Source organism: Artibeus jamaicensis, unplaced genomic scaffold, assembly GCF_021234435.1.
Source record: "Artibeus jamaicensis isolate MK-2021 breed Jamaican fruit bat unplaced genomic scaffold, CSHL_Jam_final contig_464, whole genome shotgun sequence".
NCBI classification, from domain to species: domain Eukaryota; kingdom Metazoa; phylum Chordata; class Mammalia; order Chiroptera; family Phyllostomidae; genus Artibeus; species Artibeus jamaicensis.
This window is the reverse complement of record NW_026521842.1, coordinates 20,794,568-20,821,237: the sequence shown is the minus strand read 5'-3', so window position 1 is coordinate 20,821,237 and position 26,670 is coordinate 20,794,568. Positions and strand designations below refer to the sequence as shown.

General features: G+C 51.3%; 1 protein-coding gene across 2 annotated transcripts in view; it reads right to left on the bottom strand.

Annotated features, from left to right (window-relative positions):
* Nucleotides 1-26,670, bottom strand: part of CDH11 (cadherin 11) — a 133,238-nt gene that overhangs the window by 64,248 nt on the left and 42,320 nt on the right. Inside the window, exon 2 of one of the 2 annotated variants that reach the window (XM_037162697.2) lies at nt 16,143-16,267. The exons of the other annotated variant lie outside the window; for it this stretch is intronic. The gene's annotated coding sequence lies outside the window, so the exon portion shown is untranslated. The remainder of the gene's footprint in view (nt 1-16,142; nt 16,268-26,670) is intronic. 2 annotated transcript variants of the gene reach the window in all.

Genomic DNA, 26,670 nt, shown 5'->3' with positions numbered 1-26,670 from the left:
CTCCTCACGTTCTTCGTGCTTCTGATCTCTCGGTAACTGAGACGAGTCTCCAGTATTCTCCTAAGACAGCGTGTTTGCGATTTTAAAAACGACTCAACGTGCAAATCCCCAAAAATAGCTCCAGAAAGGTCACTGGTGAAGACAGGGGGTGCACGGGCACTGTCCTGCGTGTGTGGGGTCGGGGGGGCCAGTGGACTCTCGGGGGAAGAGAAGTCACTTGGGAGGCTGAAGTCTCGATCTGTTTGTGATCACCCATTGCTCTTGTCCCCCCGTCCAAAATAGTTTGGAAATCAAGAATCTGAGAGGAGAAGACAGAGGCCAAAAGGAAGAAGGTGGCCGGGTGAGACGGTATTTGCGAGAACTTTGGGTGTAAGGGAAAACGCTGAAATAGAATCAACTGTGGCCATTACGGAGCGAGTGGGGGCACGGGGGCACCGACGGGGCGGCCGCGGTGTGTGCCGTCGCGTGGACAGAAAACCCTCGAGTGCTGGGGCTGAGGCAGGGCCTGCCGTTCCAGCTAAGAAGCTCCGTGGCGAATGTGAAGTGTTAATTTCCCTCGCCTCCCGCCACTTACCAGCTGTGAGGCATCAGGCAAATTACTCGGTTTTTCCCAGGCTCTGTTTTTCTCATTTTTAAAACAGACCTAAAATGCTCACCCGCCCAGGACAAAGTGGTGGGCATTAAATTACGGTAAAGGCAGCAGCCGGCACACGCCTGACACATAGTAGGCTGCTTCTCCCTCGGACTGTTTTCTCTTCAATGCTGGACCATGAATAATGTCGTTTTTCAAAATGGAATAGTTCACCTCCTGCCTTACGCTTGGAAGCCTGAGCTCACATCCTCACCCATATGCTGAGCCTCCCGTTACAGAAAGCGCCCAGCGCCAGCCTCCCGCACACGTCACCACGCAGCTCAGGCTGAGCCAGAAGCACCCACGGTTCAGATTGCTCCTGCAGGCTCACGGTGGCCGGAGAGCGTGAGAGGTATTCCCAACAGCTGCTGTCATTCCGCAATGGGTGGTGTTCCCTGAGAAGCCAGTAAACGTACCTTAACACACACAGGCACATTTGTTGATTCATCTGTGATCAGTGCCATTGTAGTTCCTACATGTTCAACGGAAAGGAGAACCCCAGAGTCCAGCTCCTCCCTCTTACCCTGTTTACAAATAAGAAAGCAGAGGCTTAGGGAAGAGGCAGACCTTGGCCAACCTAGCTCTGTGGGAAGGAACATTATTCAGACAAAACTATCTCTGCAGACTGGCTTCCCTCCAGGGCTCGGATGACTGGAAGCCTCCAGCCACTGCCAAACGTGGACACTACTCTGGCCCCAGTGCAGAGCTGTGCAATGACACCTGTGGTAATCCCCAACTCTCTCCTGGAGGTGTGCAAGCTAACGGGATTACCTGTAGTTCTAAGGAAGAGAAAAACGTTTACCGAGTCACTACTGTGAGCTGGGACCTGCGCTAGGGTATTACACACACATCAGCTCATTTGATCCTCACAACAATCCTATGAATACGAATGACGCCCCCTCCCTAAAGCTGTCCACATACAAACTCCCAGAACCTGTGAATATTTGAACATGTACAGCACAAAGGACTCTGCCGATGTGGTTATATTTAAAAAACAAACCAATAAAACATGAGCACGAGAGAGTGTTCTGTTTAAAGGCACACAGAGGTCAAACTGAAATGCCAGCCCAGGTTGGCTGGGCCTGTGCTGCCCCACGCACTGTGCAGCTCCTGTACTATGAGGGGCATTTTCACAGGCGGCCCCCTTCTGCAAGGAGAAGCACCCTGCCCATGGGAACCAGCCCAGGGGCCAGCAGAGCCCCCGGCAGGACTCGGGGGGAGGCTGTGCCTGTCGCCACCCTCACAAGCTAGTGCGCAGGCGAGCTCCATGGGAAATGCGCTCTCAGGTGTAAGGCTGTGCACACCTGCTGCCGGCACCTGGCTGTGACCTGGATTCCACCAGTCACTGCGGCTTCTGTCTCCACAGCCCCACATCAGGGACACCTGCAGATCTGACATTGTAGAGACTGGTGCATCGCCACTGCCACTGCTACCACCACCCTGAGTCCCCTTCAGGGAGCCCTCTATAGGACAGCCACTGTTTAAGTGCCTTAAAGGTGATGAAACCTGCTTCAGTTGTCACAAAATCCTTACCGAGTAGACCCTGCACTGGGTGTACTCTAGGGTATTACACACCTAGAGTATGATCCAAAAGCGCTGATTTTTTAAAGGTGTTCTTTTCACTGCTTTAAAGCTAACAAAACTGTCCTGAAATGGGAAAGAGGATGTCTGCGGCTTGAGAAAGATTTCCATTTCATGAATCCCGGTTCCCTTTTACTCCTCGAAGATCTAATTTTATTTATGCTTCCTGAACGCAGCCAGTCGGCGGGGCCTGCCAGGACTGGGGCTCTGGCGGGAGCAGGCAAACAGCGCTTCTGTCTGGACTCCGCTGCTCAGGTTAACGTGTCCTGACGGCTCCACAGGCTGTGTCCCAGGGTGCTGTCATTCCACCGTCTGCTGGGGGACAGCACGTCCCCGTGACCATACATTAAATGTGGCAGTATTTACAAATCCTGAGTCAGGTTTCCAACAGGATGAGAATCAGACCCATTGTTCACATAGCAAGCTGAGAACCACATCAAAAGCTCTCTTATTAACCACGGGGGCTTTCATCAAGACATGTGCTTCACAATGGGAATTAAGTGTCTGCTTCTACAAAGGGGGAAAGAAGCAACGTTTACTCCTATACCAAACAGACACCTTGTTCCTAAACAGCCACGGACCCCACATCTGTGCGGCTTGACTTGGACATTCGGCCTCACCGGGAGAAGAGGGTAGAGACAGAGCCCCAGGTGGAGGAGGCACAGAGCCCTGCCTGGATGGAGGTGGAAATACCCTGCACACCCGGAAAAGGGACTGCAGCCTGGGAAGACAGACCCGGGCGCCTTTCTCTAGGTCCCTTCTCTCCTAAGACGCACCGGCCTCTGCAGCTGTGCACACGCCCATGCTGATCATCCCTTCCCACCAGGCTTGAGAACACACGAGAGGGTGGGTGGGGACACTCCGCACAGACAAACCATTGTTTCTGTTTCATTAGTTGATCCTGCTTTGCAGGGTCTGTTTTTTCTGGGCACCAGTTGGCTGGTGTGGATGCATCTGAGCACTGGGGTCAGAGAGACTGGAGATGAAGTCCCAGCCCCACTAGTCACCAGCTCTGTGGCTTCTTGAGCAAGGCGTGAACATCTGACTCTCCACTTCCTCATCTGTAAAATGGGTATGTTTCCTTCCTATCGAGGTTGGTCTGCCCGCCCTTCTCTATATTCCAACGAAGCCTGATGCTCTGAACACATAGTAAAATGTACTATAATTTGGCCACGTAGAGTTTGTAGAGTACTTAAAGAAAGAACAGGTTTGAGATAAAATTCACACGTCATAAATTCCACCCTTTCAAAGTGTACACTTCAGGCCCTGGCCGGTGCGGTTCAGTGGGTTGGAGCACCATCTATAACCGGAAGGTTGTGGGTTCAGTTACCAGTCAGGGCGCATAAGTAGGCCCGATCTCCAATCCGGGTGATCCCCAGTCCAGGTGCATGGGACCCCTGGTCTGGGTGTGTATGGGAGGCAACCGATCTATGTTTCTCTCTTACATCAATATTTTTCTCTTTCCTCTCTCCCTAAAAGCAATGAAAAAAAAATGTCCTCAGGTGAGGATTAAAGAACATTAAAGTGTACAATTCAGTGTTTTTTAGTGTATTTGCAAAGCTGTATATTAATCACCACCATCTCATCCCAGAACATTTTCCTGACCCGCCTCAGAAAGCAAACCTCTAACCATCAGCAGCGACAGTATTTAGAAAGCTTTACTAATCACCATTCCACTAGTCTTCCCGGGCTAAGAAACCTCTGACACCCACACCGAATTAGTCCTGACCCTACAGGCCATAACAGGTGTCAAGCTTCTGATAGACACCCCTGTGTGGCCCTCAGACTGACAGCTGAAATCTCCCCGGCCTCCCTAATCGGATGGTGTGTTTTGGAGGGAAAAGCCCACGGGTCTCACCTTGTCTTTCCCTCAGCACCTCAGCTCACGGCTGAGCACACCGGGAGGTGCCTGGTAGGTGCGTGGCTTCTGACTGGCCAATCGCCGCTCCCCCAAAGCCCAGAGTGTGTGTCCTCTGTCTGCGCCTTTGAATGTCGACGCCTCCACGAGCTGCCACGTCCCATGATTATTCTCCCCCGAGCATGTGCTGCTAATTTTTCATCTTAATGAACTGTCCGGTCAAGTTTAGCAACGGGGACCGTGATAGAACCACAGCAATAATGGCTCACGCCTTGCTGTCATCAGAACCCCTCTCCCGGCAACCCTGGCATGTAATTGGAATCAAATATCTCACTGGTTCCAAGCACCATTTGCCAAGAATAAAGTGGGGTAAGTGCAATTTTGAACATCCATATGAACGGGCTTTGTAAACATGGATTATTGGAACATTCCTCCGATTGGTATCTGCTCAAACAGTTAAGTGCAGGGCTGTTATTCTCTGTGTTTGCTTGGGTGAGACCACTTGGGGCACCAAGCTGCAGGTCAGCCCCCATCTCCCAGAGCATGACAGATGCACGTTCTCTCCTGGTAGGAGGTGGGTTGGGGAAGCTGGAGCAGGCCGGAGGGCCCGCGTTCATGCACAGAGGCGGCCGCAGGGAGGCCACCATGCAGCTGCTGGCACCCCAAGAATGGAGTGCCCGGGAAACCGATGCCACTCAGATCTAAAGGATGGCCCGGGAGGAGCACAGCGAGAGAGTGAAGGGAGGGGGAGGAGTGGGGAGGGAGATGTTTAAAGAGTACGCCAGGGCAGTTGCCCAGAGAAGCCCGTGGACCAGCCCTCCACCCCACGCTGCTTTCTAAGGCAGGCCACAGCGAAACCATAAGGGAAACATTCGAGACCCAGGTGTGGCTTAGCCATCCACTCAGGAAATATTTTCTAGTGTGCACTGCGTTGCTCTTGACGCCGTGGATGTAGGGGTGGGCAAGGCAGACCGTGTCTCTGAACCTTGGGGGGCTTCGACTCTCATCAGGGAAACAAGATATAAAAAAAAAAACAACAGGGAAGGCAACAGACACGATGTTCACAAATTGCGATGACGGGTGTAAAGGATGAGACAGGTGACACGATGTCATATAACTGGGCTGGTGGCAGGAGGGTGGCTTTAGGTGTCGGGGCATCAAGAATGGCCTCTTAGGGGCCAGCGTTTAATTGAACTTTAAAGGCTGAGAGGGAGCTGGGTAGGAGCAGACTGAGCCTGAGGGAGCAGCTAGGGCCACGCCCCCGAAGTCAGCAAAGGCTGGGGCACTCGAGGGACTGGCGAGGGCAGAGAGGTGGGCAGTGACCGCACAGAGAGAGTCTGGGCTTTAGTCTGCGTAAGATGAGATGCTGCTAAGTAGTTTTAAGTGAGGGCAATCGCAAACAAACCTCCATTCAGTCTCTGATCTCTTATTCCGTTCTGCTGCAGATTAAATCTAGTCTCCCCGCCGTGTGATCTTTCAATCCCACTCTGACCCAGACTCTGGTTCCCACCGGCTCTCTCCCCTGCACCCCACTCCTCCCCACTTGATACGCAGCCCTTCCAGCCCTGGTTCTGCTGCTCCAGACCCAGACATCACTCTGGGCCCTCTGGGGGACCAAGCCAGGCTAACAAACGAGTCCCATGATGGAGGAAGGCGAGGCCGTGCAGACATGGTATCCAACCTCTTGGAAGCATCACTTACTCTGCAAAGCAATCAGCAGGGCTCTGTGAGAGACTTCTCTGGTCCTGCACCTGAGTACAGGGGCTGCCAGGTGCTCTGGGAGAAGCACAGTGTGAAAGCAGACACAGGACTAACTCCGTCTCCAGAGTAGGAGAGATGTAAGTTCTTTGTGTCCAGAGGTCCTTCTCCATCTCGTTCCCCTCGGTATCTTGGTACCTAGCACAGTGCTAAGCCCCCCAGTGAATAGGCATTCAGCTCAGACAATGAAGGAACACAGGAATCTGGTGTTTTCATGCACAGACAACACAAGACTTGTTGCAAAATATTCAATGGCGTTTATGGCTGGTTGGGCTCTCTGGGAAGCCAACTCCGGGATGGAGTGTCACATGGGGATGTTATTAGAGGTGCCCTTGAGAATAACACAAGGGAAGGCAAGGAGGGGAAGCAGAGAGGTCACAGGTAGGAGGTGAGAGGTCATGCAGGCCCAACACCAGCGTCAGGCTGCCCCGCACGGTGTTTTGGGCTGAGGATGGCCCTTCAGAATGATCTCACGTAGAGCGGAGATGGTCAGCGCTGTACTGATCAGTCATCGGAGGTGGGCTGCCCAGGAAGGGGCATGGCCTTGGCTGAGGTGGACAGCCGCAGGTGGGGCAAACCCTGAGGGGTCTGAGAGCTGACGACTCTCTGCCGAGAGCACCCCCAGTAGCAGGGGAACCTGGGGGGTGGACTGCAGAGTTCAGTTTAGAAGCAACCCTACCCATGTTGGGATCTACTGATTCTAACACATCTTGGTTCTTCTAAAAAAGTGAAAGGAGAATGAAGTAATCTTGACTTCATTTGGTTTGGCAGCTCTGTGGTTTGATAAAAAACACATTGGCATTGGTCTTCATGGTTGGGGGGGCAGGAAATAGAATCATGTGTGACCCTGACCAGGAGACCACCCAGTTTTCTAGATTCTGCTTCACCTTTTGGAGCCTGAGTTGATCCTCCCATAGACTGAGATGGGGAATGAGCACCGGACGGGATCCAAGTAGATAAGGCACAGGGAGGCTCTGTGAGAACTTCAAAGGGCTGTGTCGAGAGTGGGAAGGCAGCATGTCACCCCTTCTGAAAATGAACTTGGCACAGAGGGCGCTGGTTTATCACAGTGCCTGCTAAGCTCAGGCAGCAGGAGGCCAGGTGGAGACCAAGTCATCTTCCTGCGCCACCTGCTTCCAAAGCGTGCACACGCGCCCCACACACTGTGCCCCAAGACACAGCATTAAACATCCAAATACCAGCCGTAAGAATCCTGTAGACTGCGGACAAATAAATGACAATGAGGTCATCTGCAAAGGCGCAGGGGGCCCACAGCTCTTCTGAGGACTCGCTTAAAGTATAATTAACATATAACATTATATTTCAACTCTATAAGGGGGGACCCCAAAAAACCTATAATTGTCTGGAGGGCAGGCCCCTTGTAGTATGGGCTTCCCCAGCGAGGTGAGTGTTCTAGGAGCCCATCTGTATCAGTGTGCCAGCTGGTGGTGTTGTGAGAGGCTGTGTTCAGCTTCAGTGAAAGTTCTGAAGACTCTTTCCCCACGTTTGCCCCTTGTATGAGGGGTGTGTTACTTACAACCGCGTCTGCTCACGTGGCGCTGAGTGTTCAGCAGGGTTTGACCAAAGTCAGCAGGACCCCTGTGCCCCGCCCTCCCTATTCACCTGACCTTGCCCTGACCTTTTTTTTTTGTTTCGCTGGATGAAAAATGTCCTCAAAGGGAAACATTTTGTCCACGTGGGAGAGGTGAAACAAAAAAACAACAGAAGTGCTAAAAGGCATCAAAATCTACGAGTTCGATAACTTCTGAGCAGTGGAAAAAATGTCCCGAGAGGGACATTTGCCTCAAGTGGAGAGTCCTTTGAAGGTGCCTGAAGTTTAAACATGTAAGACTAAACACACAATTTTTTTATAAATAAATTCTATTTTTGGGTCCCCCCCAACAATATAGTAATTCAGTATTAGTATCTATTACAAAACGTTCACCTCAGTAGGTATAGTTACCATCTGTCACCATGCATAACTATCATTTCTTTGTGATAAGAACTTTTAAGATCGACTGTCTCAGCAACTTTCAAACACACAATACAGTGTCATTAACCACAGACACCACGTTGAACGTTACACACCTAGAATTTGTTTCACGACCGGACGTTTGTAGCTTTTGACCACCTTTTCTGTCCACCTCCGGCGACCACCATCTGTCCTCTTTGTCTGTGTAGAAGTCTGCCTTCATAGCTGGGTTGGTTGGTTTGTTTTTAAGATTCCACATATAAATGGTAGCATACAGTATTTATTCACCTTTCTCTGACTTATTCCGACTTATTTCACTTAGCTCAATGCCTTTGAAGTCCATCCATGTTGCTGCAAATGACAAGATTTACTGAGTCCCATCTTCTTTATGGCCAAGTAACATCCATTCCTACACAAGAGTCTACACTGTCTTTATCTGCCCGTCCACCCACGGATACTTTGGTTGCTTCCATGATTGGATATTGTACATGATGCTCCCATTCACATGGGGGCACCAATAGCTTTTCCAGTCTTTTTTTTTTTTTTTGTCTTCTCTGGATAAACACCCAGAAGGGGACATGTGGGACCCTGTGGTGGTTCTGGTTTGGATTTTTTGAGGACCCTCCACGGCGGCTGCCCCAGTTTACATTCCCACAAACAGTGCACGGGGGTTCCCTTTTCTCCACATCCTCACACAGGGATGTTTTCATTTCTTTTAAGGTCAAAAGGAACGTCATCAACCTTTTAGGGTAGAAAATTATATTCATCTTCATACCAAAGCAATCATAAAATATAGCATTTAATTTTTTTAATAGAAATATGAGCTTGTGAAGGTCAAGGTACCCAGGGCCCGTGAAGGCACAGTGGCCCGAGGCACTGGGGGGGAAGAAGTGACAGCGCCACGGCCCCCCGCCCGGAGGTGAGACCTCCTCGGCCCACTCCGATAGAGGGGGCCGGAGCAGGAAGCCTCCTGCAGGGGAAGCAAGGGTGGGGTGCTCTGGGATGGGGCTCCTGGAAGCGAGAGAAAGCGGGGGAGCCGGGTCACCTCAGTGTCAGAAGCCAGGCGGAGGACCCTGCAATTTCTCTTGCACGAGCTCTCTCACTGCTGAAGCCTGGGGTTTAGAGAGAAGCAAGGTGAGGGCACTCAAGAGTTGAGAGACATCGTGCCGTGGCTGCGGGACGTGGCCTGGGGAGGGGGTACAGGCCTGGCCGAGCCCCCACGACCCTGAGCCCCACCCCCCTGTCGCTTCCACTCCGCTGTGAGCATTGGCTGCTGACTGCCGTGTCCCTGGGGCCCAGCTCAAACCCTACACAAGAGTGAGACTGAACAAGCCACAAAGGCTTCTTCTTTCTTGGTCCAAAGCATGATGCGAATGGTTTAGGGGTCGTGAATAACAATCCTCCTGGGTCCGTGTGTGAAGCAGAAATTCTGAAGGGAAATGGGGACTGTTGGGATGTCCAAAATAGTATCTGTCACGGACAGAAATATGGAACCGCGGGAAAGTCGTGAGACATTCATTGAGAGAGGTACCTTCTCACTAGCCCTTGAACGTATGCAGACAATTTTTTAAAAAATTGTTTCCTTAGGAAAGGAAGTCTAAGAATTGTTGCTATGGCAACCTAACAGCATGCGGAGGAATGGTGCTTAGATTCTAAAATTCAGAGCCTTTTAAAAAGGTGAACTTATTGGCCCCTCCACACTTTTTTCTAAAGCTTCCGAATGAAGGCTCCTGCGAGGAGTCCGGCTGCAGCCTTCTAGAGCCTTGGCAGACACAATTAATTTTAGTATGACTTGTTACCTCTCCTTCTCTGCCCGCGTAAACTGCCCTGAGCTCCGAGTCCCCCCCAGGGCACAGGGTAATTTGGGTTAGGGGCCTCCGGAGGAAACGCTGATTCTGAGGCCCAGGAACACAGGAGCCAGAGAGGGCTGACGGGCAACGGCCCGATTTTGTCCTGACACGCCACGGCAGCTGCTGAACCTCCCGGCCGGAACCAACTCAAGGAAACAGGCAGACTTCGCCGGGGTCCGGGAGGGCCCCTCACGGGCACATGGGTTCCGTGAACATGGGAACTCCAGGGGTCATGCACACAGCTGCACATGTGAATCGAGCACGGAGCAGGCAGTCGACGAGCGTGTTCAATGTGGGAATGAGAGGCTGGACGAGTGGCCGGGAAGTCACTCCTTGGACCTGTCACCCCACCACGCTCAGGGGCAACTGCTGTACTCAGCCGAGAGCCGTCCCCATGTCTGTCACCCCATAGACCTGCACAGAGCATGCGCCTGTCTCAGCACAAAGCACGAGACAGTGTCACTGTGACTTCCAGGAATTATCTGGGGGGTGAGTGAACGAGGGAAAACCTGAAACCAACCCTCGTGGGCCCAGACGCACTGGGCTGGAAAGCCGCGTCCACACGGCCTTCCTGGGTTGCTTCCTGCCTGTCACGGGACTCCCGGTCCCTCTCGAGTTGACTGCGAGCTGTTCCTTGCGTGTCATGCAGGCAGGAAGTGTGCTGATAACTTGAGCGGTGCTCAGGGGCTTTGATCTTTAAAAGGAGGGAACCCTACACCAGCCTTTGAGGTGCCGTGTGGACTGAGACGCAGAACACAAGAGTCACGCCATCTAAGTGACCGGTTGTCAGAAATGAAGTGATTAGATTTCAGGGGGACTCCTGTTCCCACCGGGGACCACAGGACCCAGAAGGCAAGTGCAGGGAGCCTGCTGGCCTCAGTGAAGACACCCGAGTCTTGCTGAGCGAGCACTGAGAGAGACAGAGGAAAGCCCTTTGTGCTAAAGAGGAGCTCAAAGTGGCGATGAAGTGGCCCCTTAGAGGGGCCCCTCCTGTCCTCGCTGTCCTGGGTGTGGGTCTGCTGCTCATGGCACCTCAGGGAAACTGTCACAGACAGGATGGTGTTCCCTGTTGCAGGTCCCCCTGAGTCATCTCACCCAATCAGCACTGGGGAGAAGAGGCTCTGCCAGGTCTCTGGGTGACCGACAGCCAAGCTGACCTTGATGAGGGACTGAATCCACACAGATTGTTGCTCGGAACACGCCAAGATGATTTGGCATGAAGGGTTCAAATTCACTGTATCATTGTTGCAACTTTTCCATACACTGGAGATGCTTCAAAGTATTTTTTGAAGTTTAAAACCAAGAGAGCAAGCAAAACAAGGGGGGGAGTAAAGCTTTGCTTTTGAACTCAAGGCAGAGAACAGTGTGCACAGCAGTGTTTGGATGAATGTATGTGCTGGGAGTGGTTATGTGGAGGTACATGGCCGTCACTGCCCACAAAACCTCTGGAGGGTCGCACAGGACACCGAAGACAGAAGGAAATTCATGGACTAGATCAGCGACGTTCAGTTTTTTTCATCTCATGGCACAGCACACATAGACTAATTATTAAAAGTCTGCAGCACACCAAAAGATACACTTTTTGTTGATCTTACAAGGAAAATAGGTATAATTTTGATTCATTCACATGAAACAGCTACTGTAGTGTTGGCTGTTGTCATTTTTGTAATATAACAATCTAAGGGAAGAGGCCAGTGCACCTTTTCCAGCAGTTGGAAATCACTGGACTAGTGAATAAGAGTCTACTTCTAGAATGAAGTAGACTCAATTCTCGGTACGTTTTGCATGTCAATCTGCCTTCATCTCTTTAGTTCTTATCCAGTTACAGATAACAAAAATGAAAACAAACAGGACAAACACTGACTCAAGAACTGCTATCCTCTTCTCTTGCCTAAAAAAGCCTTCCTAATCTTCTGATAAACTCCTGCTCATGCTCCAGGTCTAAACCCAAAGGTCACCTCCTCCTGGAAGCTTACCCTGATCTCCTCGCTCAGAGTCAGCCCCTCTGTGCTCCTACGGACCCCGAAGGTGTCTAGAAGAAACTCTGGGCCTACGCTGTGATTACTTGTCTACTGGCCTGGCTCCACCCCAAGAAGGGGGGGGGTCTTTGAAGGCAGGGCATTAAGTTTCACTGTTGTGTCCCCAGACGCCCGTGCGTTTGGTGCCTTGTTGTCGGTCCGGTACCTACTCCAGGGGCTAAAACAGGGATGGTTCTCAAGAGACGGTTGACGGGTGAACCGATCAGGGTTCTCTTTTCCTCCCCCCGTGCGTTCGCTCTCACTCAGTGTAGACATTCGGCTGCACACTGTGCAGTAACCAGAAGTGCCCATGACTCCTTAGAAATACTCCAGTGCAGATGTAGGTCATGGCCACACCAGAAGAACTGTAATATAATTGCCCTACGATTTGGTAGAGACTGGAAGGCAAGATAAAAAAGAGTCGGAAGACAGTGCTTAGGAACGGCGACCTTGGCTCTGCCCACTGTGAGTCCTGTGGCCCTGGGCACGCTTATTAACCTCTCTGACCCTCAGGGGCCTCATCCACAGAAGAAGCACGAGGACTGCGCGTGCCAAAGTTCTGGAGATATCAAACACGACCCTGCGTGCAAAGCACAGAGCAGAGAGCCTGGCACGTGGGCAGGCTCATTAAATACCAACTCTCATCGTTACCGTCAGGAGTGGCCTCACACTTTGTTCCTAATTAGCTCAACAGACCAAGGTCAAAAAACCACCACTTTGATCCTTTGAAGGTGCTCCTCAGGTGCTGATCTGAGCAGAGGTAGGATATTCACGTTGCCTGGCACATGAGTGCCCCCTGTAACCCTGCGCTGACTGCACAGTGACAGTCGCGTCACACACACGGAAGATCTGCCCAGGAGCCGGCACGTGAACTGAGTGTCTGTTCATGATGCCGGGGACAAAAGCTACAGACAGACACTTGGCCTCTTTCTCCACAGTGGCCCACATCCCAAAATAGGAAGCGTGCGTGCACAGACCCAGCAGGCCCAGGGGTTTGAAGGCCAGCTGCCCACGCTCCGAACTGTCAGGGACGACTCAGAGCCATGCGAGCCGTCATCTAGTGGTTCTTTGGAATTGACTTTTATGCAAATGAAAGATAAGTGGGTAACCTGTGACCCGATGCCCCTGCGGATTATCACTCAGGAGGGTCTCAGTGAGCGCTGCTTCTCATGAGCATCAGGACAAATACTCTGTCCTCCAGGCCATTTGTGTCTGTGCTCCAGGGCCCCATGGAAAAGCCCGACCAGGCAGCAGGGAGCAGAGGCCCCATCCTGTGCTTACACAGCGGATTCCTCCCCTGCTCCGAGGAGCTACCCAAGTGAGAAAACTGTGCCCGGAATGGAGGCTCTAGTGAACCCTTCACCCAGAAATCAGCCAGAGAGCGAGCTATCCCGTCAGCCAAAACCACATCGTGGCCATTTGTGGGAAGTCGTCCTGTTTTTCTCTCCCTGCGGCACTCTCTCTCTCTCCCTCCTACTTGGATTCTGAGCGCTTTACACAAAGTGACTTGACTGGAAAGTTCCTTCAGGAAGGTTCTCTCTTCTCGGTCTGTGTGGGACCCGTCATAGGGACCTGCTCAAGAAACCCCAGTGTGGGAAACCAGGGATCGGGAGTTGGAGTCACGAGCCAACATTGTTCGTTAGTTTTGTTTTCCCCAAAACCTCACAGTGGGCTAAAAAACAAGTCCTTCCCTTCTCCTAGGGGGGAAAAAAATCCCTCTTTGTGAAATGGTAACCTCATCCTGAAAGATCAAAAGGCCATTCCATTCATACCATGCTGTGGTTTTCTGTTTTGTTCTTTGCTTTTCTTTAAGGGTCCTACAAAGCATTACAATGGTGTACCTTCCCCTCCTTGAAATGAAGGCTATGCAGAACTCTTCAAAATAGGCTTAATTTCTAAGTAGAAAACAAATCTAGCCGATTTCCTAGAAGAGAAATCAAATTCAAGTACTTTCTGTTTCACTTCTGACTCTGTTTCATTGATACCTCACTCTAATTGTCCCTATTATCTAGAAAAATAGGAAATGTCAGCCGCATGTCGTAGTGAGGAATTGAAAGGGCTGATGAAATGAAGAGACCCATTTGGCTCGGCAGTAATGAGATGCTTACCATTCACAGGCATTGCCAGGGAAGGGACTCATTTCATCTGCTGAGCCAGGCTTCAGAGCAAATGAGTGCAAAACATGCTAATGCAGGAGGAGTCAGTCACACAGTCTCCAAATCTAATTGGTGCATCTGCAGGGGAGTGCAGCTCTGCTTCCTTGGAGAGCATGTCCATTCATTGGTTTATTCCCCTCACACACACTGCGCAGAGCAGGGAAGAAAGACCGGGGGTTGTGGGGAGAATCCCCCAACTGAACTTTTGTCCCCAGACAGACCCACGTTAAAAGTAAGCATGTAGAACACCTGGGGCATCACCGAGGACTCCTGGGTCCCAGTCACAAGAATGACCACCTACCTACAAGTGTGAGCTGTAGCAAAAGCCTCAGGCCTCGTGTAGAGGAAATGGTCTTTGTCAATAATGTAGCCAGTTCATTCAGGGAGAAGGCAAGAGAGGGGAGTGGGAAAAGATAAAAGCTCGAGTCAGACTTCCCAAGAATAAAAAATTTCTTGGGGAAAAAATGTGGCCACAGGCAAGTTCCTCATCTTCTCCAAAGCTCAGTGTTCTCATTGATAAAATCTTGGGTATTAATAGTGCCTGTCATGTTGGGCTTTTGCAAGGATTAAGGGAGGGGATACCTTTTAAGGCCTTCTGTGCCTGGCATACAGTAAGCACTTAATACCTGCTAGCTGCCTTTACTGTGACTTTTCCTCTGTGGTAACATTAGTCCCCCTTCCCCATTCTGTGAGCAAAATATACTTAAAATCTCTATTCCTATGTTTGATAAATATATATTGAGAGCTTATTCTGGGTGAGATACAGTGTTTGCAGCTGGGAGCACGGAGGTCCCAGAGTCAGTTCCTCCCTCAACAACCTCCAGGTCCAGCTGGGAAGACAGACAGCAAAATAGACGATTACAGTCCAATGTGGAAATCGCAGTAAACTGTCTAATCTCTGACTCCTGATGTGTTATCTAGCAGACACCCAGAGTTCAGCCTCAGGGATGAGAAAGAACTTCTTAGAAATAGTGAGACCCATGGTAAAATTCTTTTAAAAAATGAGTAAGACTTAGCCGGAGAGGAGAGAGGCATAAGAGGTTTGGGCAGTGACGGCTGTACCACGTGGTAGCTCCTACAGCCGTGTGCGCAGCCAGGGCTGGGTGTGCAGAGCGTGCCGGGTGCGCAGCGAGATGGGCTGGGACAGCCCAGCGTGGCCCCGTCCTGGCAGGTCCTAGAAGCTGGTTGAGGATGCAGACCCGCTATCGCTGAAAGGGATCCAGTGGGGAAGTCACATAACATCTGGATTTAGGGCCATGGTCAGGTTGTGCATGGAAGACGGCTCGTGCTGGAGCTGACGAGGCAGCAGTAACCCCGAAGCAAAGCACGTCTGTCAGGTGGCCACTGCAGGCCTCTGGGAGGAAGTGGGTTTGGATTCTATCTGAATGGTGATGGTGGGGATAGAGAGAAGTAAGAACTTTTCAGAGACCGTCAGAGCCTAGAGTCCAAAGGAATCGGTGTGAGGAGATGGCTGTTTGAGGTAAGGGATTGAGGGGCACATGGGATTCCTGCCGCGTGTCTGATCTGGGTGTCACAGGGCACGGGGAAGGTTTCGAGGGGGGAATCACACCTGTATTTGAAATCAGGTATTTCAGGGACTGCTTGGACATCCATGTGAAAATGAGCTGCAGACATTTCCATAGATAGGTCTAGAATGCTAACACCTGGAAAGTCATGCTGGTCTAACAAATTCTTAACTTTTTATCCAGACATTTGAACATTCTATAAAAAGAGCTAGTTACCACCGAGCAGAAGAAGATGAAAACGGATTCATAGATGCCTAAAATATAAGAACTGTGAGAAAGCCTCGTCCAGTCCCTGTGGCCCAGGAAATCTTTCATTCCCAAAGGGCACACAGACAGGGAATGGCGGAGCTGGGCTTTGGGGCTCAGGGTCTAGCCTTTTGTCTTTTGAGGTCTAATAGGGTTAGCCTGCTAGCAGCTCTTTTCCTCTTGGGGTGTAAGCCACCTTGTTCATTTTCTAGAGAGTTCTTTTCAAAAGAACGAAGGGGGTAAATATCAACAGGGTCCAATTGAAGACCTGTAATCCCCTTTAGTTCCATCTTCTCTGAATCTTCTGTATAGGCTTTCTACCGGCACACAATAAGGTATTCAACAAAGAGAACCCAAAACAACAGTAAATAATCACATTCCTCAAAGCCCAAGAAAGTAGGCCTGCTCCTCTCTGAGATGCTGGTTTGTATTTGGTGAAGGTTCAAACCAAGGCAGGTGGAAGGATGGACCTGGGAGGTCCCCACCCTGCCTCCACGTACTTGACAGGCAGCATTTGAATCATCCAGTAACATCGGTTCATCTTACCTTCTTCACCCATTGGACACTTGCTGCCAATTTCTGTAACGCACTCCACCCATCTGATTGGTCACTCAACAAATGGCAACGGGAATGATCGTCACAGGGCCACTTCGCCGGAAATATAGTAATTTCTGCAGGAAAGCGAAAGGAGCATGAGTAGCCTAGATTTCACACTAATAAAGTGATACCACTACGAGACACAGATGCATCTAAGACAGAGTTTTCTCTTAGAAGACAACAGCCCAGGTGCGGGGAGAGGGGGGTAAACAAATCATCACAGTTGTGTGCCAAGTGGGCAGAACTGGCCGTGGATCTGAAGGTACCACAGGATGGGAGGATTGGCCATATGTGCACTTGGTACTTGAATTACAACAATAAAAGCAGCCATACATCCAACTCCTTGTAACATGCTGTGCACTTCACATGCCTTTGCTAGACAACTGGCACCACATCTGGAGGGGGAGATAAAGTCTTAGAGCCTGTCTCTGACACAACGCACGCGTTATGGGAATTCAGATGAAGTACCTTCCTTCCCGCAGGGAGCAGGGCTCTTCTGCTACTGCCAGATCCCTGGGGAATGACAGGCTCAAGGGCAAGGAATGACCGTGGTGGCCACGGGGACAGGAGATGCTGCGCCCATGCCAGCAGACCAGAGCACTGGGCTGACGAAGCTGCAGTTCTTTATCAAGACGGCGGCCCCTGCTCCCGGCGCTAACCCTTCCTCTGGAGCCTGAGTGGGGGTTGTGTTCTGCCTGGATCCTGGCCTGAGTCATCTTCGTATCTCCCTGTGTGTCTAACACACTTCCTAGCCCAGAGCAGCTGCTCAATGTATATCTGTTAAATGAGTGAAGAGAAGAATATGGAGTGTCGGAACAGCTGCTGCCTTTGAAAACTGAGGCACTGAACCATAGGAGGTGGCAGCTGTCGTAGCTTCCCTGACGTAAGCGTTAGGGATTCTTGAATATCCTTCATCTCTAGAACGTCTACCTTCTAGGATCAACTCTGCCTGCATTATGGGCTTAAACAGCTTCTTGCTTTGACTTTATTTATCATAACTTTTTTTCAAAGTCCACTTTTCCTTGTCTCGGTTTCACCAAACAGCTCCTCACATCCAGTACCTTCCCCAGAACAATGACAACAAAACAACACGGTGGCAGAGCAAGACAAAGTCCTTCTTGATGAAGGGCTGAAGATGAGTTGTGAAGTCCAAACTGTGCTCGTAACACCGTGATTCTGTGCGTGAAACAAGAACAAGTGAACTGTTCCATCATGTGCTAGGGACCGAGTAGCACAGAAGCTTATTTCCAGACACGAAGAGTCATGAAGAAGAAGCCGCACAGGGCAGTTCGCCCAGCACAGAACTAAGGAGGAAGGGCCCCACTTCACAATCCCGTGACATGCTGTAGCCGGTCTCTAAAAATGCCACCGTCCCCCGAGAGCCACACCCCCAGCTGTTCAGGCCACAGTGTCGTCCCCTGCCGTGGGAATCTGAGCTGTCCCCAGGTAACTGATGACACACGACAAAAGGGACACAATATGGTCTCAGACGCTGAGACTCAAACCTTGTGGCCAGTCTGGTGCTCTCAGAAAACTCGCTCTGGGAGAAGTTGGCCCCCACGTCAGAAGTCTGAGTCCTCTAGCCCGTCGTGCTATGAGGAAGCTCAGCCAGCCACTGGGGAAGCCGCACAAATAGAGAGACACCAGTCCCCTCGAGCCATTCCAGGGCGTCCCAGCTGGGGTGCCAAGTGGAGAGTGAAGCGCCGTCCCGGACATCTGACCCCTTCAAACCTTCACGTGACGGCAGCCACCTGACCACACAGCCTGACAGACCCTCCCCAGACCCACCGAGACGAGTTCACGCAACTCAAGCATAAGAGATAATAAATTGTTTTTCGATAAGCATTTTCAGGTGGTATGTTACTCAGAAGTAAATAACTAAAACGGCACAAAGCGAAATGAGACGGACATTCTGTGCTCTCTTTAGACACACCTAACCACTCCGAGCGTTACGAACTCCGTCTCACTGCTCCGCTCCACGGGGTCAGACTCTTGCCCAAGGTCAAGAGCTCAGTCAGTGACAGCCAATCAGAGTTCAGCAGTGCAGACGTCACAGCCTGTGTTTCTTCTGTTTTCCTTCTCCAGACAGTTAATAATATTAGCTGTATCTGCAGCCAGTGTGTTTTTAAAAGTTTGCTTCTCAAATCTATAAAACCTAATTGAACTCCCCCTTTGCCTTTCATTCTTTCCCTCTCTACAAATTGCCTCCTATAGAATTCCTTTCACCAGAAGCCTGCAAAGACAATCGAGAGCTTTGGAAGGAAGGCAAAGCTGGATAGAGTTGTCTAGGAGCTCTGCAAACATCGGTGAAAGAGGAGCTATGGATTCTGGGGGGAACAGTGGTACGCAACAACACCGTCTTTCTTAGGGGAAAATGAGCAGAAGAAATCAAAGCGGTTTTTGTGTTCATCTCCCCTCTTCTCCCTGCATCTCACGACTCCCTGAGACCTGGCGTTGTGTGTTGCCTTCTGGACGTGTGATTGTGGCAGGTTTCTTTTGCTGGGTTCTGATGTGGTGAAAGGCTTGGCACACGCAGGGCTGGAAGTGCATGTGAGATGGATTTAGAATGTCCCCACCCTGTGACTCCTCAGGGCGTGGCTCGGGGTCCTCAGGCCTCGTACTGTGTGTACGCTGCTGGGACAGTATGACACAGGGTGACGGGTTACAGAGGAGAGAACTGCCCCCAAGAGGAGCTAGTAGCCCAAGGAGACAGTGACGGCTTCATTTCTCAGATGGAGAAGCCGAGACTCTGTGGCAAATGCCCCAGTGTGTACACAGGAAGCACTGCAGCTGGACTGAATCACTAACTCGTCCCCCCGCCCTTCCCCGCCAGCTTTCAGAACCCACCACGAGACCCCCCCTGCCCTTGTCCTCGGGTTTGTGCCCGCAGATAATTTCGACCTTTTGATCTGACAACACAACAGGGAATTTCAGGCACTTTGGTATGGAGTCGACTAAAATTTATCACTGAATATGTTACTACTAAAAAATAAATAAATGAAACACCAACTCTTTAAAACTTCCGTTAGGCAAAGAAGTCTAGCCGCGGCACACACAGCTCTGCCGGCTGAAATGCGCCCCGTCACTCTGCAGAGCTGCTGAGTTTTCCTTGCTCAGTAAGCAGAACAGCGGTACACGGGCAGCAGACCCTCGGTGCCCTGCAGACGGGGGCTGCTCCTTCGGTGGGTGCCCCGTCTTGCCACTATTGTCAAAGGGATGAATAAGCCCAATTAATAATCGGCACTGCATGTTTTTCTTCCCAGTTATCAAGAACCATATGGCGAAGCATATTTTGTAAGATTGGTTTATAGATTATAATGTTTTGTTTCTTTTTTTAAATGGGGGAAGTAGTCAGCTTTGTATGTGAGGGAACAAGACTCACATTCCATACTTCGCCTCTTCCAAGCACCAAGCAGCTGGCTTTGCGCAAGCCAGCACCCTTGGCACTTCAGGTTCCCCACTACGAAAAGGGCAAGATAATTGTCTTGTAGGATTATTGGGAGGAATAGGGAGAATAAATGCAATCCCTCACTCCAACGAGGCACTCCATAATCAGTAGCTGGGATTACGGAAAGACACGCATTGTGCTTTTTCTCATTTGTGCATGCTTAACACATCACTTTTACCTTTTAATCTATATTTGATAGATAAGCATTCACATAGAATGGATAGTCACCTATCTGCCTGCACTCATATCCAACCTCGTAACTCATCTTCTTGTGTAAGTGTTCGCCGCACCATTCTTTTTTTCCGATGAGGAAACTGGGCCTCAAAGTTCACCAGCTCAGCTCAGACCTGTAACCCCCTTAGGAAGTGAGAGACTGCTGGCTGCCCAGAGCTCACGCCTCCCTGCCAAACCTCCGAGGCCAGCTACCCCCAGTGCAGGGGAACTCGGGATGCCTGCCTGGAATTACAAGAAAACATACATAAAGAGTTTCTGGGCTCCAAATTTGCCAGAGGGGCCCTTTAAATCCACCTCTTAACACGATTATCTTTATGTCTCTTCAGTAGTTTTTCTAAGTAAGCCATGCCTTTGGAGGCACCTAATGCAAAGTGACAACCTTCGCCAGTTTGCAAAGCACCGGAGGACGAAGGACGGGTGGAGAGGGAGTCCATTGTCACCATGGTAATTACCGCACAATACCTGACAGCCAATGGCCAGTCGGGAGGCTCGGGCAGCAGCTGAATCCGGCATTGTCCGGGCCCGATAAAGAGATGAGAAGCCCTGAAAAGCCAGGGAGCGGGGTCTCACAGCCCTGTGGCCGGGCCCTGAAAGGCCCATTGTCCTGCCACCATAAATCCTGGGTTCCCCGGGCACTTGACAACTGAAGCCGGGCACAATGGAATTCCTGTGTCCAACACCACACTCCTTGTCCCGTGCCCGTCTTATCGGCCACATTTACAAATGTCTTTCGTTGTCCCCGCAGAATTCCCTATTAGAAGAGCTATTGGGGGCAGAACTAAATAAATATTCACAGCCTTTGTCGTAGCTTTGGGAAGTGAATAAACAAACAGCGACCCAGCGTGTGAGCAAGCCTAGGTTTTCGCCCGGTTTCTCACCCACACGAGGTCGTGCCGTGCTCTCGCATTAACACAGCCGACAGTGATACGAGGCGGCTGCGGTTTCACTTTTCACCTTCGACTTACCCGCCATCTACGCGGCCTTGGTGCTTCTGCATGCAGTTTATAAACATGAGCCTTCCCCAGGGCACTGAGAGGGGGGGCTTGTCCTGTTCCGTTCCTACCTCCTAAAACAAGGGAACTAAGCCTCAGAGAAGTTAAACAACTGGCCCAAGGTAACTAAGTTCATTAGCAGCAGAGTGGGAATTCAAAGCTAGATTTCCCTTGTTCCAAAGGCTCTGCCTTTTCACTCTGCCATGGTGATTTCTGTACTAAATTTTAAAAAAGGAAAAAAATGTCAGATTAGGGGAAAAAAATCTAAGCACATCCACTATAAAAGTCACAAAAGTAGGGTGAGTCTATTTCTATTAACAGAACCTGGGAACTCTTAGAATTGAAGGAAAACATAAAGCCTTTCTCCAAAAGATGATATTTTATTTTTGTCCTAACATGCCAAAAATTTTACTTAAAAGAATTTTTTTGGAAGGGGGGGTTAGGTGGCAAGCAAACAAAAATAAATATAACCATGCTTCAGGGACGTTTCAGGGATGTCCGCTGTCACTTGGCCGAGTTTGAGAAAGAATTACTGGGGTAAACAACGCAAGCGGGACGCACACAACCACGCATGCGCACCACGCTTACCTCCTCTTCTGTAACTTACTGTTTTACCTGCTGTCTCCTTGCTGTGAACAAACAAATACCTCAACAGTTGGCCACAACACAGATGGACAAACAGAAACTCCCTTCCTAATGGAAACCAGCTACGAGAAGGATGGCTATCTTTCCGTTAACAGAAAAGCGACAATATTAAGACTCTAAATGGTTCCCTATCAGGTCAGGAGATGTCCACACACCTTAGCGTCGCTCGTGCACTTCTGCCTGATCGGCCCGGCCTCACCTCCTGCCCAGGTGAGGCCTGCTGTTCCCTGAGCCCGGCAGGCAAGCTCCAGGCCTTGGCGCCTCTCCGCAGGTACTGCTCCCTCACCTGGGCTCTCCTTCCATTTACTGTCAGTCCCCTGGTGGGGGACCCTCCCTCCTCCCAGGTGTGGACTCGGAGGATCCCCCTTAGGGCAGCACGTGCCCCGAGGGGAGAGCTCTTTGTTATGAGTGCTGCCATGCTGCATCCAAGGGAGACAGAAATCACATTTCAGACTCATCTTTCACTCCTCTGGGTCAGGACGCTGCTAACCCTCTACAGGGCTTGGCTTATTAGAGGAAGAGGTGAATGACGGCAGTCAGACAGACAACCACCACAAACCTGTACTTTTTCCAATTTTAATGCATTGGACACCTACTGCCTTTGTATGTATTGATATCAATGGGCAAATGTAAAATCTGTAATTTTGTCACTGCATAACTTGTGACTTTTTGAAGGACTGTAAGGACATACTCACGTGGCCCAGATGATTCAGCCTCGATAAAAGCAATGGCGAGCTGTCTGGTTTGTGTCCTCAGTTAGTTAAAATCGGTACAACAGGCTCTCGTTTTGCAAACCACTGGCTATTAACAAGGCTGGGTCACCCGTCAGTACTTCTTGATTGACAAGTGCCTGTGCAAAAACTGAGTCTGAAAAAGGGTGACCGCTATTTCCAAATACTTCAGGCGTCGGGGGAGGCATTTAACCATCTTTGAGGATTTATGGGCAGGACGTGAGTCTTGTGCACAAGAGGCTCACTCCTCTAGCTCTTCTCCTCTAGCTTCCCAGAGCCACGTGTGGGTCCAACAGGCAGGAGCGATTGCTAACATTACCAAGAGTTCGCCACGCACCAGGTCCTGGGCTAAGTGCTTCCCCGTAACAGATATGGTGATGTTCGAACAGCCCTCTGTGTCAGGTGGCGTGACTTTATTCATCTCGTAATTAGGAAACTGAGGCACAGGCAGGGGCAGTGAAGTCTCCGTCACCGGCAGAGCCACGCACAGGGAAGCCGGGATGCGGACACAGCAGCTCGAACCTGTAGCAGTTCATCGGGTAGCTACTCTCCACTGCTTCCCGCAGACATAAACTGGGGCAGTAATTTAGGGAAGTAGTCCAATGATTTAAAAAAAAAAGATGAAGGATGACATCACTTTACCAGGCTAGGAACCATCGACAGAGACAGACAGCGAGTGAGCACCAATGAAACATCCCCAAAGGATGTGAGTAACAGCAAAGACCGTACATAACCCAGGACCTAAAACAGTATTTAACATTTCATCAGATCTGGCACTGTCCATACAACCAAGACATCAACCTGATTGCAAACGCCCGTGTCCACACAGTCAGAGAAGTTTACACACACACACACACACACACACACACACACACACACGGTGTTTGCTGCGAGCTACCAGTAGGCACAGCCTGCTCATCTCCTTCTTACAGCAAGAAGAGGCTGCACCGTCCACAGCGCCACGACTCATTCACGGTGTAATAGGAGAGGGTGCTCTCTGGGAGCGGGCTGTTCAGGAAGAAGCAAAACCAGGTTTCTCAACACTCAGTGGGACTGGCCACAGGCCGTGGAAAATGAAGGGGAAAAAACGCCATGTTCTTATTTACCTCTTCTTAGACACGGATTCCTCACAGGCTCCACTGAATTCAAATTGCCTGGAAATCTCCACCAGGGCAAGAAGCATGAATGTCTTCCTGCCTGTTGGGCACCAGGTGGACAAAGGCACAAACTAATGCGCCCAAACAGCTTCTGCACAAATGAGCCAGTAACAAGTGAGTCCTTCGGCAGGCCAGCCGCGAGGGGTGGCGTGCGGTTTTCTTCGGGCGCAGATGTGAGTTTGGCCAGCGAGGGGCTGACGGGAGCCAGAGCCAGCGAGGGAGCCTGGCGGGTGGGCACGCTGCGTCCCCATCACACCTCATTACCTCCACTGGACTCATTCAAGGTCGGCGGGGGAACTGGGCCAGCAAAACCGTTCAGTTACACTTTGCTGCTCTTTGTTGGTGGAATAATACTTTTCTCTCGAACACACAGATTTTGAAATTCTTGGAGATCCGGGGAGAAATCAAGGGCCAAAAGCAAGATCCTAATTTTTCGCAGGAAGATGGATTGAGGCCATTCCCCCAGGACTCACCTCCCAGGGACATGCACACACACACACACACACACACACACACACACACACATTCGGGTGCATTTCTTTCTTTCCTTTCCATTTAAAAAAAATTCTCCAATGGCTAAAGGTGAAGTCTGCTTTTACCAGTTCCACTGATATAAACCGAGACTGGAGAAAAAAACAGCACTGTCGACAGTTGCACAGAGGTGGGTCGTCATCCTATGAGACTGGGCTTGGGTCATGGGTGGGAGAGGGTCAGGCACACGGTCCTAGTTGTTTCCAAGTCAGAGGCTCTGCGAGGTCTTCCACGGTGATGCCCACTTATCAAATCCCCGTCTCGGGGCTTCGGCCAAGAAAACCAGGTGGGGCTTTGAGACAGGTTTTCCTCGTGCCTTCTCGGCTTCGCTATCCGTAGCTGTCTGATATTGTAAGAGTGTAAGTTCCACACGCGTGCACAATTCACACGATGCTCACTCGCCTCTGGAACTATCTAAACCACGTTCCTTACCCAGCACTTGACCCTGGGTATCAGGTGGATCGGGTGGTCAGTAAGGGTCTCTCCTGTTCTTGCCCACAGAACCCTGTAATTGAAGTAATCGGGTCCCCAGCCAACAGCAGCCCACCTGCCTTCGGCAGAGTTCTGCACACTCAGGGAGACAGCGGGCTGAACATCCCTGGGGGCCCTTCCGTCTCCGGTACTCCACAGGAGTCTGGGACTCCACGGGCGACGCTGGGGCCGCGAGGAGGATGGCCTGTGGGAAGCCGTCACATGGGCAGAGGCGTCTTGTTGGCTCTCGGGGTGGGGTGCAGACACGGCGAGGTCTCCCAGTCCCTGCCGAGATGTCCCGTTGGCCTGGGGAAAGCCAGAGGACCCTGCTGAGGAGACACACTGAGTGTGCGTGTCACGGAGCGAGCGGGGGAGAGAGCAGGGGCCACGTCGTGGAGTCAGACCAGCCCCGGGGGCTCTAACGGCCCCATGGGTGTGGGCCTCCGAGTCCAGTGGGCCTGCGTGCCTGTGGGGTGTGACCGCTCACCAGCCCTGTGACGTAGGACCCTCTGTCTGTGAAACGGACACTGTGAGACCTCACAGGGCTGGGAGGGGTGAGGGCAAATGAGGTAATGCGTGCGGCTTGCCTACGCTATTGTTTCTGGCACAAGTTTACTGTTCACCAATGACTCGTCCGTGTCATCATCATCAAAAATGTATCAGTTTTCGCCCTGGCCAGGTGGTTCGGTTGACTGGAACACTGTCCCCAACACCAAAAGGGTGAGGCTGTGACCCCTGGTCAGGGCCCATGCGGGAGGCAACCTACAGTGTTTCTCTCTCATCGATGTTTCTTGCTCTCTCTCTTCTTCCCCCACCCCTTCCTCTCTCTCTCAAATCAATAAACATATCCTCAGGGGAGGATTAAAAATAACATTACAGAAAATATCAGTTTTCTGTTATAACGATTCGACGTAAAGCAGTCCATGCAGTGCCCGACACAACAGCAGCCCAGACATGACTGTCACTCTCGTTATTATCCACGTTCAGTGACAACAACTCAGGAAGGGCCTCGCCAATTCTCCTTCCATCCCGATCTCAGCAAAGACAAAGTCTCTGTCTGCAGGGGTTCCTGAGCGAACCCCTCTCTGAACAGAGAAGACAGTCCTAGGCCCAAAGGCAATTCAATGGTACTGTTTCCTTTCCACTGTACTTATTTTGGGGTTAGACAAGAAGTCCTAGTTTCCTATCAGTGATACAATTTTCTTCAAACTATTTAAGAAAAGCAGAATGAGTCAACAGAAAATAGTAGGTAAAGAACAGCGTGCGTGGGGCCCGGCTCTGGTGAAGCCAAACACCAACTCCCGGAGGGTGGGGAGCACCCATCGCCCCGTGATTATTTCACAGACGGAGAACAGAGTGTGCGCGGGGAAGTGGGTGAGCAGCGGAGTCCATGGAGCCCCCGGCTGCCGTGTCTCAAGGCCTCTCCCAGGTGCCCACATCAACACCACGTGTTGGGCTGGTGAGTGAGGCGACCGAGGAAGGGCTTGCGTTCTCTTCCAGGGGCAGAGACAGACTACAGAGGGAGACCAGCGTCAGCCAGTCCTGACGTGGTGATGCAGGTGGGAGCTGAGTCTAATCCCTCCCCGGAAATCGGGGTCTTCATGAAGGAGGAACGGGCTGCAGACCCAGGGGCACAGAATCCACCCGGGGCTTCCCCCAGTCCGCCCTGTCGTGCCCTGTGTGCACACACCCCCTGTTTCACTCCCAAGGCCGCCTGCAAAGATGCCAACCGTACAGACACCCATCGTCCTGCTTTACATAATCAAAGTGAGAAAGGAGAAGTGCCTTAGGCCCGGCGCAGCTTCCTCGGGGTGAACAGGACGAAGGAGAACTAGGCAGTGAGAGCAGCGGGGCACAGGAGGACTCTCCAGTCTCTGGCAGGAGAGCCAAGGGGCTGGGGCCGGTGCAGGCAGCCAGGCAGCATCTCTCCCAGGAGGACGTGAGGGCCAGAGCCCATCCTCCGCACGCTGCTGCCGCGAGCTAGGCCTGGACCACGGGGCTGCTCCTGACGCTCCGGGTGTCAAAGCTCCAACTGTCTCTCCTTGGGTTGGCCTCTTCTCTTTTTAACAATAACCGAGCCCCCATGGCTCTAAGTCCTGTGCTTAAATGGACCGTCACATGCATTTGAAAGTGAGAACTCCAAGACAGAGGATTTGTAGGGACTCAAACCCGGGCAGCTGACTGTGTCCAGAGCTTCGGAACCTACCCACCCCTGCTCCTCCGGGGGGAGGCCCTGCGTGAGGGAGCTCAGCTGGCCTTCCGATTCAC